This window comes from Caretta caretta, chromosome 17 (assembly GCF_965140235.1).
Source record: "Caretta caretta isolate rCarCar2 chromosome 17, rCarCar1.hap1, whole genome shotgun sequence".
In the NCBI taxonomy this organism is placed as follows: Eukaryota; Metazoa; Chordata; order Testudines; family Cheloniidae; genus Caretta; species Caretta caretta.
The window spans coordinates 16,859,389-16,872,455 of record NC_134222.1 but is presented as its reverse complement, the minus strand read 5'-3'; the positions used below and the strand labels follow the sequence as shown (position 1 = coordinate 16,872,455).

The 13,067-nt window shown below is 43.6% G+C and overlaps 1 protein-coding gene across 2 annotated transcripts in view; it reads left to right on the top strand.

Moving 5' to 3' along the window:
• The first annotated feature begins 1,329 nt into the window (after positions 1-1,329).
• Positions 1,330-13,067, top strand: part of CLIP2 (CAP-Gly domain containing linker protein 2) — a 123,882-nt gene continuing 112,144 nt past the window's right edge. Inside the window, exon 1 of one of the 2 annotated variants that reach the window (XM_048823855.2) lies at positions 1,330-1,753. The gene's annotated coding sequence lies outside the window, so the exon portion shown is untranslated. The remainder of the gene's footprint in view (positions 1,754-13,067) is intronic. The other variant, XM_048823857.2, reaches the window with a different exon arrangement.

Here is a 13,067-nt window from a genome sequence, read left to right as displayed (position 1 = left end):
TGATTAAGCTTAGCTGTGCCTGCTTACAGATCTGAGGGCATCGGCATGGTGATAGCATAGCTAAAGGCACATCTCTTACCAAACTTGGGTGGACATTATCTCTTCCCAACATTCCTGGCTTTTAAACTAAGGATTGAATCACAAGCTGCAGGTGATACCTTTTTACTGGGCTCCCTAGAAACACTCTAGTTAAGTTCTCCAGAGTCAGACTGTCTTTTTCAAGTCACAAGGTATTTTCTGCTTCCTCCCTCTCCTTTACACAAATACATAATAATAGTCATCATAACTTAAAAAATACCCAGAAAGTTCAATGTAGTTTAGAATAACCCTCCCTTGAGTTACCTGGAACAAAACCGAAATGATGAGGAAAGGGGGCTACTTGAATGTCCTTGAATGATGGGTCTCTTAGAAGAACCAAGCATCTCTGTTGAGTGGGAGGGGAAATTTTCTCCCCACCCCATCCCCTTTTTAGGGGCAGGGAGGAAAAAAGTATTTTAAGGTGTATTCACCAGAGCTTGGTGAAGCCAGGAGAGTTTGGGGGAATTTGTGACAGAGGGCTGTGAACCTTTAGGTGAGGCTGGGTGGCCTTTCAAGTGGGTCTGGGGCTACTTATTATTTTTGCGGGGGAGACTGTGAAATTGGATGACTTTGACTGACTTTCAGTTTGATTATTTGGGGGGGGAGTATTTGAACCTGAAACTCAAGAAGCATAAAGTAGCCCAGAGCAAAGCCTTTAAAACAAAACAAAGAGCCCCCTGTGAATCCATGTGGCTCAGTACAGCTGCTGGGCCTACAAGGCAGTTTTAAAAATGACTCCCTGTTACGATGGGGGATTTTTTACAGTGCGTCTGTCCTGCATGGTAATTAATAATTGTGCAAAAAGCACCTTGCATTGGGGAATCTCAGAGTGCCTCTTAGGTACTGGTGCATTCAGCCTTGTAACACACCTGTAAGGATTGCCCTGGTCTTTATTGATAGATGGGGAAACTGAGCACCGGAGAAGTGATTTGCCCAAGGCCCCTCAGTGCATCGGTAGCCAAGCTAGGAATAGAATCCTTACCCAGGTCTTCTGATTCCCAGTGCTGTATCTTGGCCTCTATCCCTCGTTCCCTTAAAAACACATAGGGCACTTTAAACAAAGCCCTCATTGAAATTGCCCTGTGGAGACTCCCTCCTCAGCTGCCTGCAAGCATTGTATGGGGATCTACATTTTCCAGCCTCCCGCTTGCTTTTGTGGCTGGGCTCAGGCCTGGGAAACGGGGAGATTAAGGTTTGTGTGCAGCTCTGACAAAAACAGCTGGAATGCCCCTCCCTCCCCTGCTCCTTCCCCTTTTGTTCCAAGCAAGCGGGGAAGGGGGATTCGCAGAGCCCAGCGTTAGAGGCACATTGACTGAGCCTCTTCAGCAAGAGCAATCACCTTGCTTGGCAGCCGAGCCAGCCCCCATGACTGCAGTGCCTGCTCCCCTCCCCATGGCCTGCTAGGGGGAGGGAGGAGACTCCTCTGGACAGTCCCTGGGCTTGCCTGGCAGCAGCATCCTCCAGCTCTGGCTGCATCGCTGTCGTCAATTCCCTCCTGCTCCGGTTTCTCTCCCTCGCCTGCCTGCTTGGATGCAGCTAGTGTTAGCCTGAGGGAGTGGCAGGCTGTATTCCAGAGGGCTGCAGCCTCCGGCTAGGGCTGGGGGCAAGAGGGGCGTGCAAACCGCCTGGAGGGCTCCTCCACAGCCCCCCTGCAAGCTGGATGCTAAGGAAGAAGGTAAGAAGGGCCTGGGTTGAGGGAGGGTGGAGAACACAGCAACAAACGAGATGCGGGGGGGCTCATCATGCAAGCCCATGCTGCTCTAGGAATTATTTGGGGGGCAGTTCTCCGGCCTGTGTTATCCAGGGGCTCAGACCAGATGACCACAATGGACCTTCTGGCCTTGGAATCTATGAATTTTGAGCCAGCAACAAAGAAGGGGTGGGGGAATGAATGAAGCTGGTGCGGCTCCCTGTTGGAAAATGCCAGGGGTGGTGTGGGGGTGGGGCGCTGAAGTCTGGCATTGCATCTCCTTGCTACAGGATTGTTCATGGCAAAGCATTGTCCTTGGGCTGGGGAAAGAAAAGGGCATAGTCCTTATGGTAGGCTGGGTTTTGTGCTAGGGATGCTGCTGCCTGCAGCAGTCCCTTTTGGCTTGGCAGCAATTAAATGTGGAAGGCTGTGTGGCGGGGAGAGACTGTTAGACGAGATTTTTGTTTTGAGATGTGCACTCCATCCCGAGCCCCCTCTCTCCCTGGAACACACCCACCTGAACACAGTCAACACTGCAATCCTGGCTTGGTTTGGATTGTAACCTCCACGCATGGGTGTAGGTTTGACAGGAAGGATACACACATGCTCATTGAATGGCATCCTCTCCTTAATTCCAAGCAGAGGGAACAAATGGGGACCTGAAACCAGAGAGATGGGAAGGACATTGGCCGTTGTCATCTACTGCTTAACTCAGATCAAGTTCTGGTTTCAAACAGGAACTGGGTTTTCCTTTTGTGTGCTGGCTGTTTGATTGCGTGGCACTCTTTGGCTGCCGGGCTGGGCATCGCTGCTGATTTCTGGTTGTCTCATCATTTAGAGGTTGGCATTGACGTGCTATAGGATCTGTTTTCTTCTTGTCTGTAGCTGGGAAATGCCATTCTAAACAAGGGCAGACTGGAATGTATTGTTCATATTTCTGTAGTGCTGCAGGAGTATGTGGTACTTTGGCTAAATAATACAGCATAAAGACCAGGTCCCTGCTCCTTGCAGCTTCCATTCCAAACATAGGAAGGGGCTAGTGGTGCATCTGGACAGGCCCCATAAACATGAGCGAGCCAAAGGCAGAGGCGCCCGCCCGTTATCTTTAGGTATCTAGGCAGGCTGGTCAGAGATGTGTTTGGAAATGGCTTGAAGACAAAGCACTATGTCAGTGCTAAGCACTGTTTGCTGGTCTGCTGATTGTCAGTCCCGCAGGCCTGTGAACCCCAGCTCAGAAATTATTCCTGCTGGGATGAGTGTCAAGTTTCATCAGCCCAGCCTGCATTGTGGGAAAGGAGGGGTTTCTTGGGGATGACTTGCATTTTAAGGGGTTTTTAGATTTGCGGTACCTGCCTTAGCTTTTGCTCTCTTTGCTGCTAAGCGACATTCCTCTATCCAGCTGCGCTCATGAAGAGCCCCTTCTAATCAGCACGCTTCAGCCTGGCCCTGGTATTGCTGGGGAGGAGCTGCCTGCCCTGGTCTTAAACTTGGGTTCATTATTGGGCAGTTTAAAACAATCGCTGCCTGCTGTTAAGATGCTTGAATGTAATCCATTTCTATGGGCCGGGTCCAGCGAGGAGCAGGTCTGCAGTCAGACTGCCATGCTCTCCCCAACCAATGTCACTGGCCCTGCCAGAAATCACTAAGAGTACAGAACTTCAAACGGGCAGCGCGGAGACAAGCCACAGGTTAAAATGTGAGCAAAAGCCATTATAAGAATGTCAATGACGCGTTGTGTGAAAGGTTGAGTTATGATCTTAAAAGGCTGAGGGCTGATGTTTCGGAACTAGTGTAAACCTGCCTATTCAAAGGGACACTGTTGTGATCAAAATCACGGCCTGGATTATCTGCTGAGGCCAAGATTCAATTGTGGCTCCCTTATATTCTGCTCAGCTCTGTGCTGTCTCTGGGCTGGGGGGCTGTACTAACCCAGTGGCGCTCAAGCTTTCCAGACTACTGTACCCCTTTTAGGAGTCTGATTTATCTTGCCTACCCCCAAATTTCACCTCACTTAAAAACTACTTGCTTACAAAATCAGAGATAAAAATACAGAAGTGTCACAGCTCACTATTACTGAAAATTGCTGACTTTCTCCTTTTTACCATATAATTATAAAATAAATCAATTGGAACATAAATATTGTACTTACATTGTCAGTGGATACTACATAGAGCAGTACAAACTAGTCATTGTCTGTATGACATTTTAGTTTGTACTGATTTCGCTAGTGCTTTTTATGTAGCCTGTTGTAAAACTAGGCAAATATCTAGATGAGTTGATGTACTCCCTTGAACACCTCTGCATACCCCCAGGAGCACACGTACCTCTGGTTGAGAACCACTATTCTAACCTATGCCGCCTGGCAGTGGTCCTCTGTGGACTACTTACATATTAAAGCAATGTGTGAGCCCAGGCAGAGAGAGCTAGGCTAGAACATGGCTTGTTCTTGTTCACCTAGTTGTTAGAACTTGGTTTGGCCTCATTCACAATGGTCAGATAAAAAGTATTTATGTAAACCCTCTATGATCTGATTTGTTTCAAAGGTGCTGACCACCCAGAGCTCCTGTTGAAGTCAGTGGCGGTTCCTGGTAGGGAGAGAGAGATAAATGGACTCATGCACTTTTTTTACTGCTTTATGAGTTTTATAAAGATGGCCTGTGAGTCTGTGGCTTTTATTTCTTCTCCTGACCCCCGCACTTGTTTTTTTACATTAGAAACTCAGGTCTTGTTTGTCCTAGAGGACTCTGTGGTTGACAGTAGTACTGTAGCTCCCAAAGACACCAGCCAGGATTGGGGCCCCATTGTACCAGGTAGCACTACACAAACTCAGAAGAGATAGTCCCTGCTTAGACAGTGAAATGATGAGATTGCATAATTCGAGAGAGTGAAAGCTGAGCTGTTGGGTGAGGAAGGGAATTCAAGTTAGACAAAGCTTTGTGTGTTAATGCCTATGTAGCTTCATTCATTAACTAACATTTTGAAGAAAAGATGTCTTGGAAGCTTTCAGCTCCTGTATCGTTTCAGGTTTCAGAGTAGCAGCCGTGTTAGTCTGTATTCGCAAAAAGAAAAGGAGTACTTGTGGCACCTTGGAGACTAACCAGTTTATTTGAGCATAAGCTTTCGTGAGCTACAGCTCACTTCATCAGATGCGTACGATGAAGTGAGCTGTAGCTCACGAAAGCTTATGCTCAAATAAATTGGTAAGTCTCTAAGGTGCCACAAGTACTCCTTTTCTTTTTGTATCGTTTCAGTTGAGGTGTGAGAACTCACAATACACATGGTCTGAGACAAGTCGTAGTTCTTCTAGCAAAACGAGAGAAGACTAGAGTTGACATTTCTAGTATTTGTAAGGTTAAAAAAGAACAAGCATGGGAAAAAACCTCTTTGAAGCCTTCTTTATACATTATAAACAAAGACTCAAGCCCACTTTTAAATAGAAAACTTTGTGGGTCACTGTTAGTGTGGGCCTATGATATAAAAACCTAGCTCCTTCTTCACCAACACATCTGCTCCCTATTTGTGTTCAGAACTGTCTCTGCTAACTTTAGTGACAAAAGTAATTTTTTATTACTGTTTACTCCTCTTAGCCCTGTAGAGCCAACACAGCTTAGAGAGAGTGGTCTGGATTCTATTCTAACTCCCTCATCATCTCCAGGATTGCTAACTGCTTTATTACCGTAATTCCCCAACAATGCCTGGAGACTGGGGCCACGTTATGCTAATCACTGCACAAATTAATAGTGAGAGACGCTATCCCAGAGATCTCTATGGTCTAATTGGATAAGACTGGCAAAGGGTGGGTGAAACAGAAATTAAGTGATTTGCCCAAGATTGCATAAGAAGTCTGCAGCAGATCCAGGAATTGAACCCAGACCTCCTGAGTCCTATATTAGTGCCTTAGCCACAGAATCATCCTTTCTCTCCTAACATGCATTTCTGTTGCAGAATCTGTATTGCTGACAGTGATGTGTGAGCTGTAAAAAAACAAAAACAAACAAAAAACAAACAAACAAAAAAAAAACACAAACCATTTCAGCTCTCAGATCATTGGTTGATTCTCCAGAGCTAGCAGTTGGGGAAAAAACATCTTTTTACTTGTAAACTGAACATGGGTGGTAGTAGATTAAGAAACAAACACAGAACTCTACCATGTACAGAGTCCGTTTCAACAGCGCAGACACACTTTTAACACAGTTACACCTGCTCCTTAGATGGGGGCCTCATGCAGTTTCTTTATATTTTGCTGGAATGATAAAACTACCCAGGTCAATTTCACTTAGTTTATGGTCCGTTTCAGCTTCTGGTTTTCATGTTCTAGCACAGTACTTCCCTCAGTGGAGAGATGACTTCATTCCACATGACTCTTGGAGTCACACTTTATACCAGCACTCATCTCTCGTTTTGTCTTTAAAAAAAAGTTTTTTGTTTTTGTTAAAAAGCCAATAAAAATTACAACACTTTTGCATCAGCCCTATTGCCTTGGAACAGGTCCTAAAGGAACAATATTTTTATTAGCTACTTTCTAAAAGGAAAAACAAAATCTGATCCAGAAAATAGCCAGAGTTGGCTCAGTTACCGCAGAAGTGAAAGGAACACATTTAAATAAATGAAACCAAGGATTGTCAAATTGCAATCGTGTGGCTTAACATTGTTAACTCCAGCTTGATGACTTCAAATACTATATCAGTTTGGGTGGGTGGAGACTGTCTGGGCTCACAACTTAGAGTGCTTCTCTATGGATGTTTTATTATTTCTATTACAGTAGTAATTAAGTCTCTTGTGCAGTTAGCTGCTGTAAAATAATAAATAATTAAAATCATAAAAGAGGCGTGAAGTGAAGTGAAGTGACTTGCTCAAAGTTATGTAGCAGAGCCAGGAATAAAACTCAGCTCTCCTGGGTCCCACTCGAGTGCCCTATCCCCTGGACCCAGGCTGCCTCCCAGGAAGGAATGACCCATATTAAGGCACAAAAGAGATGTGAGACATTGACATGGCTTAAATTTGTTACTTTATTTTGGGAGAACTATCTGAACTCCAGCACTGATTCTCACAGTGGCCTAGAACAAGTCACTTAACCTGTGTACCTCAGTTTTCCCATCTGAAAAATGGACTTATTTATCCATTACTCAAACAGAGTAAGATTTTTTTTCAAAAGCATCCAAAAGAATTAGGGCACCTAACTTCCATTGACTCTTAAAGGTAGCGTGAGGTAGCGTGAGGTAGCGTGACCTTATGAGGCAGAGCACAAGACGGGGATTCAGGATTCCAGTGTTCTATTTTCACCTCTGCCACTGGTCTGTTGGGTGACCTTGTGGCAGTCAGTGCCCCTCTCTGTGCCTCAGTTTTCCCATCTGTAAAGGAGGATAATGATAGTTCCTTTATAAAGCACTTATGACCTATGGACAAAAAGTGCTCTAGAAGAGTTAAATGGTATTGCAGCTCCATCAGGCACATTTGAAACTCACACCCATAGTACCTTTAAATGCATAATACACATAAAACCATATTACCTGACCCCAAGACCTTAGTCTAAATTAATAATAATAATTAACTTATTTATTGTATTAACATTTCACAGTGTTGCAGGGAAGGCTTCGTTAAACATTTGTATTGTACCTGGATTACAATAAGAAGCTATGTACATGTTACTTGGGGTTTCCCTTTGATTTTTTTTTCCAGTCTGTTTAAATTCATTTTAGCTCATCAGCCCCTTCATGCCACTTCCTACCCGTGCCAGGGCTGATGGGCAAGTGTAACTTCCCTCCCAATACAGCCCCTGTAAAACCAACAGGCCCAAACGTTGCCCCAGGTTTTGGCACAATTACTGACAATGCCTTTCTCTGGGCGATCTGCTTTTTCTGCTGACCCCCTTGTTTGTTGCATCAGGTTCTGAAGACTTTTGTGTTCGCCAATTAGTGTTGGAAAGTTTTCAATAATTCTTTGAGCCTGGCAGGCGCGAAAAGCAGCTGCCTCTAGAAACAACCCAGACTTTCCCATCATTTGGGAGCGCTCCCATTTCCATTCATGACTTGTGAGCGTGTCTCCTGGATGGTGAAGTGCTTCTGAATGTGTAAGTACCCCAGAAAAGGAGGCCTCTATTGGAACAGTTTACGAGGCAATTGTGTCATGGAAAATGTACTGAACAGATTTTTCTTCAGCTTCGTTTTGAATATCGAGTATTTTGTGTTTGTAAAACACTGGTTTAATGCATGTGGTCACATCTCTGCTTAGATGCTGCCCCGAGACTATAGTCTGCTTCTTAGTTACATAGCTTCTGTTTATCTCTACTATAGCAGTTCAATAGAGCTTCCACTTAGCTTAGTTCTATCACTTCTGTTTAGTGTATAGCTAACAGAATTACTGCTCCAGCTTGGTGGGTAGGGTCGGTCAGTGTGGGACATTGAACAAGTCACTTCACCTCCCTGGGCCTCAGTTTTCCCTTGGATAAAATAAGGACATCCTTGACTAGAACTAGGATATTTTACTTAGCGGCCATCACAGCAGTCCCGCCTTGAATGGAGATTTACTGGGGGAAAACATGGCAGAAATAAAATGGTGTCTCAACCCATGTGTCACAAGGAAAATTTCTGTCCTTTCTTCCCTGCCTTGACTTCTGCTAACGCACGTTTGCTCAGTCCCTGGCTATCCTCTCCTTTGTGACCGGAGCCTCGCACGAAGTGTGGCACCAAATCTAACGTTGCTTTTTTGAAGTGCTGCGGCACTTGTGGTGTGGTTTGAAGCATCATGGGGAACCAGTGCAAAGGGTTCTGGGGTGAAACCAAATACAACCATTTAAAAGTGGATGAATGGTGAGGATTGTGAGTTAAAACCGCTATACTTGGGTAGTTTCCAAGGTGGATAAAAATCAATGATTTTTTAAAAAAATCAATAAAATCAGATTTTTTTAATTGAATTTTTTTAATAAAATGCTTTTTGAGGAATAAACCTATTTCAAGATAGATACATTATAGCTCAAAGATATCTCATCATGGAATAGGGATTATAAATTCTAATTCTATAGTGTGAGACAATATATTCATGTAATGTTTAAGAAAAGTTTTGTAAATGAGTTCTGATAGTTCATGGATTAGGGACCCAATTTTATGGAGTTCCACGGGCTCCTGTATAGATTTAAGTTAATCTTTCTCTCTGCCCAATGGGACTCAGTGCTCAGGCTAGAAGGTGCCATCCGAGATGCTTAGTTTTGCAGTTCTCAAACTGTGGATTTGTGTATCCAGAGATAACATGCTTGTTAACAGCAAAAATGTTTTTAAATAAATAAATAATATCTAGTGGTGAGAAATAACAGACCTCAACCCTATTGTCCCTCTGCAAATTTGTGTACACAGAGTCAATCCCTTACCTCTCTCTAAAAGTGCAAAGTTTCAAAAAGTTCAATGAATAGAAGATTATTGGGGGAGGAGTAGATCTGGACAAGGAGAAGAAGTCTGGAGATAAATGTAGGAAGGGAGGGTCAGGCAGCAGAAACAAAAGTGAAACTGTTTGAGCAGCATATTCCAGAAGTCTTGAGGTCTTTCTGAGTGTAGCCTTCATTGTTTTGAGATCTACCATACCATTCTCTCACTAGAAGGGAAAACCTATAATGGCAGCAGGCTGTAAAATATACCTATCTTGGGAATAAGAACCATTCAAGAAATGTATGTTTGCTGATGATGTTTTAAAGCAAGTCACACCAGTGAACTGGTGGAAGTCACTTGAGCACTTGGATTCAGACTGTTGAAGTGATAATCTCACTTTTAAGAGCAGTAGCTTCTTCTGTTGGTGTAGAAAGAATATTTTCTTTCTTTGGACTAATTCATTCCAAAAAGAGAAATCGTTTGGGACCTGAAAAAGCAGGAAAGCTTGTTTTTCTTTTCCAGATTATGAACAAACAGGAAAATGAAGGTGAAGACGACTGAGTTAGCTGCAGAAGCCAATATTTAAAGTTTCTCATGTTGACCTGGCTGACGTAGTCTATTTTAATTTTTGTTTTTTGTTTTTAAAATATTTCATTTAACTATTTTAGTTAAAAACAAACAAAAACAAACCTGATTTAAAAAAAAACTTGAACGTTTAAATACATTAAAAAATTCATATGCTTGTTTTGTTCAAATATTATATATTTGCTGTTGAAGAAAAATATCCAGAATACTTAATGTTGTTGTTTTAGTTAAGTAAAACAATTTAAATGTCTGTCTGGTGATGTTCTCCTCCTAATCCAGCAGGGCAAGAAAATCCTCCAAATATTAATGATTAACCTGTTGAACTGGAGATAGTTCACCTCCCAGTGACTTCATAAATATCTGCTTCAATTACCTTTGGTAAATGAAATAACCAAACAATCATTCATTTTCTGATATAGCTGTAAAACTAACTGAAAAGTTTTTAAAATAAATCACTTAAAAATGTACAGTGTGTACCTTCTAAAAATGAAACCTACATCTATCTCTGAGTTGTGAAAAATATGTATTAAGGTTATAACAACCAACAAGAATGTACTTATATATATAAAAACCATGATTAAATTGAGTCTTCCTGACTAGTGATTTAAATCGTGATTTAAATGCATTTGATTTAAATCAAATCCCTCCTGGTAGTTCCTTTGCGTTTGTTTTTTATTTATTTTAGGGAAAATACTGATCTTTGGCACTGAGAATCTCTGTATCTAGACGAGAAAAGCAGGTGGTTCCATATTTGGAACAGGGCATGGAAATATTATAGGTCATACAAATACATGCGATGCACCAGTTAATACATCATCTGGTTAAAGTGGCAAAGTCATTAAGCTATTGGAACTAGAATGAATATAGATGAATAGCACTATCCTATGTGATCAGAACGGCCTCTTCATAGGACTGCCCGTTAATCAGCTATCTGTCAGCCAAACTTGTACTGAACATCGTGCTCAGCCTTGGGAAAGTCTATGCGTAAGTTCAACAGGACAGCACAGAATATTATGGAATTTTTTTCCAGGTTTCGTTGGGATCTGCGCAAAAGCTTTTTGAACTTGCTAAATTCAGTTCTATAGGAGAAGCCTTCTGTAAAGGCATCCCCATAAATGGTGCTTGAGATTTTTAGTCTTGAGGCCTTTGAAGCTTCAGCAAGCATAACTTTCCCCTATGAAAATGAAACTTCATACGTGATGTGACAAAGTTCCTCTTCTACCTTGGTGGGTCTTGCGCTTATTGGCGGATTTGCTCGCCTTGGAGCTTCATGGCAGCCCTTAGTTTGGCCGTTTTCGTGAACCCACAGTCCAATATATGAGTGCTTTCCAATAGCGCAGTGGCTTGTAGAAACCGTAAGATTAGAAGTATGATTAAAACCAGGCTGTGCGGCAAAGCTGCTCTTGCAAAAGAATCCTGTGCTGGTGAAAGATGCCGGATTGATAGCCCTGTCCTGGGATGTGTACACCCTATGCAGTGCAAGCCTCCCCCCATCCCACCCAGCCAGCTGTGTCTGAGCCCTGACGCAAAGAGAGCAGAGCGAGGGAGTAGTTCACTTTCCTTGCCTACTTTGCTATCCAACTGCCGTGCAGAACAGTGATTTCTGCACTGTGGATACCCATCTGCTACGAACTAGCCTGTGACCTCTACCTTGTGTTGCATAAGCCTCTGCGCACCCATCTGATGAGATTGTTGTGGCTCTGTTGCATTAGCACCTAGAGGCCCCACTCTGCTTGAGGCTTCTTTATGGCAGTCACTGTACAAATGCAGAGCAAAGTCAGCCCGTGCCCCAAGAGCTTACAATCTAAAAGTCAAATGGTAAGAGGTGGGTGGAACAAAGAAGCTGGCAGGAGGGAGGGCAGTGTAACAATGATGGTATGATTACATGTTAGTTGTAATAAGTCACTTCGTAGCAGTAATTGAAACTTGCCATCTGCTGACTTGGGCAGGATTTGAACTGGTGACTTGTAGGGGGAATGCCCTTCTTCCATCTCCAAGCCCCTGAGTCATCCGGAGCTTTTCTTCCGAAGAGGCCTTTGTTCTTGTGCTCCGTAGGCTTAAGCAGGAAACTATATGTGACTAATGCACACTGGCCAAAAAACAAACATTGTTTAAGTTCCTGGCCTTCTTGTCTCCACCGCTATGGGTGGTGGGAATTACATAAATGAGTCTGTGTTAACTGTGGTCTGGGGAAATCACAGAGCTCGTCTAGAGACTCCAGAGAGAGCAGCAGTCGGAGAAGCATGAACCGTGGTGGGTGGGTCAGCTTTTTGTGTGGGAAACTTAATGTGCTCTGGTGAATCAGCAAAGAGGAGGAGGGGTTCTGGGAACTGGTCTCAGTCAGTGCCGAGCTGCCCCAAGAATAGTGACGGACAGAGAGCAGAATGACTGCAATAGAACAAGAGCAGTGACAGGGCCTCCTCTGTGGCTTAAGGCTCAGTAATAATAGATACTTCACTCTTCCATAGCACCTTCAATCTGGTGATCTCAAACCACATAACTATCCGTGAACTAAGCCTCATGTCATTTTCCCCCCCATGAGACTGGTACTCTTATTTTCACTCTTCATCTGGCACAGGAAGCTGAAGTTACTGGCTCAAGTGAAAGTAGAACCCAATAGTCCTTGCTGCCAATACATTCTTCAGCCACAAGACCCATGCTCTAGGGCAGGGGGTCTCAAACTGTTTTCCCTGAAGCCGACCTGTGCAGCTGCTAATAGGCACCCACTGTTAACCCTTCTTGAGGAAAATTATTAATTTTAAGGATTAGAACATATAAACCATAATACTGTAAATAATGTCCATGCTTCCTTTTCATTTTAATGTAAGCCAGTTGTAACGAGAGAAATCCCTGGCAACAGGCACTCAAAGCAATGCTTCAAGATCTTTGAAACCCAACAGTTTGACTTGACTGGAGAAGGCAGTGACTCCGGTGAACCACTGGGGCCTGCCTCAGCGCACATTAGAGCTGCAGCCCACAGTTTGGGAACCCCCTGGTCTAGCGTTTCCTCTCCCTAGAGCTCTGGGTTCAACCCTTGCATTAGGTCAGCTCTTTGCTTTTGGAGGTCAGGCAGTGAGTCAAGTTAGTTGTTTCCTTACATTGCTTGTGTTAAGGCCACTTGAAGAGCTTGCCTCCATGGGAGAATGCCCGTGTGTTAACTGATCTGATTTAGCATTCAGCGTTGGGTCACCAGATAGCAAATGTGAAAAATTGGGACACTTTTTTTTTTGGCAAGGGGGGTGGGGGTTGGGTATCATTGCGTATATAAGACAGACATGCTCAGAATTATGTCTCAGCCGGTCACTGTTCCTCCAATGGGATTCCTGTAACAAATGTGGCACCTACAGCATACACGG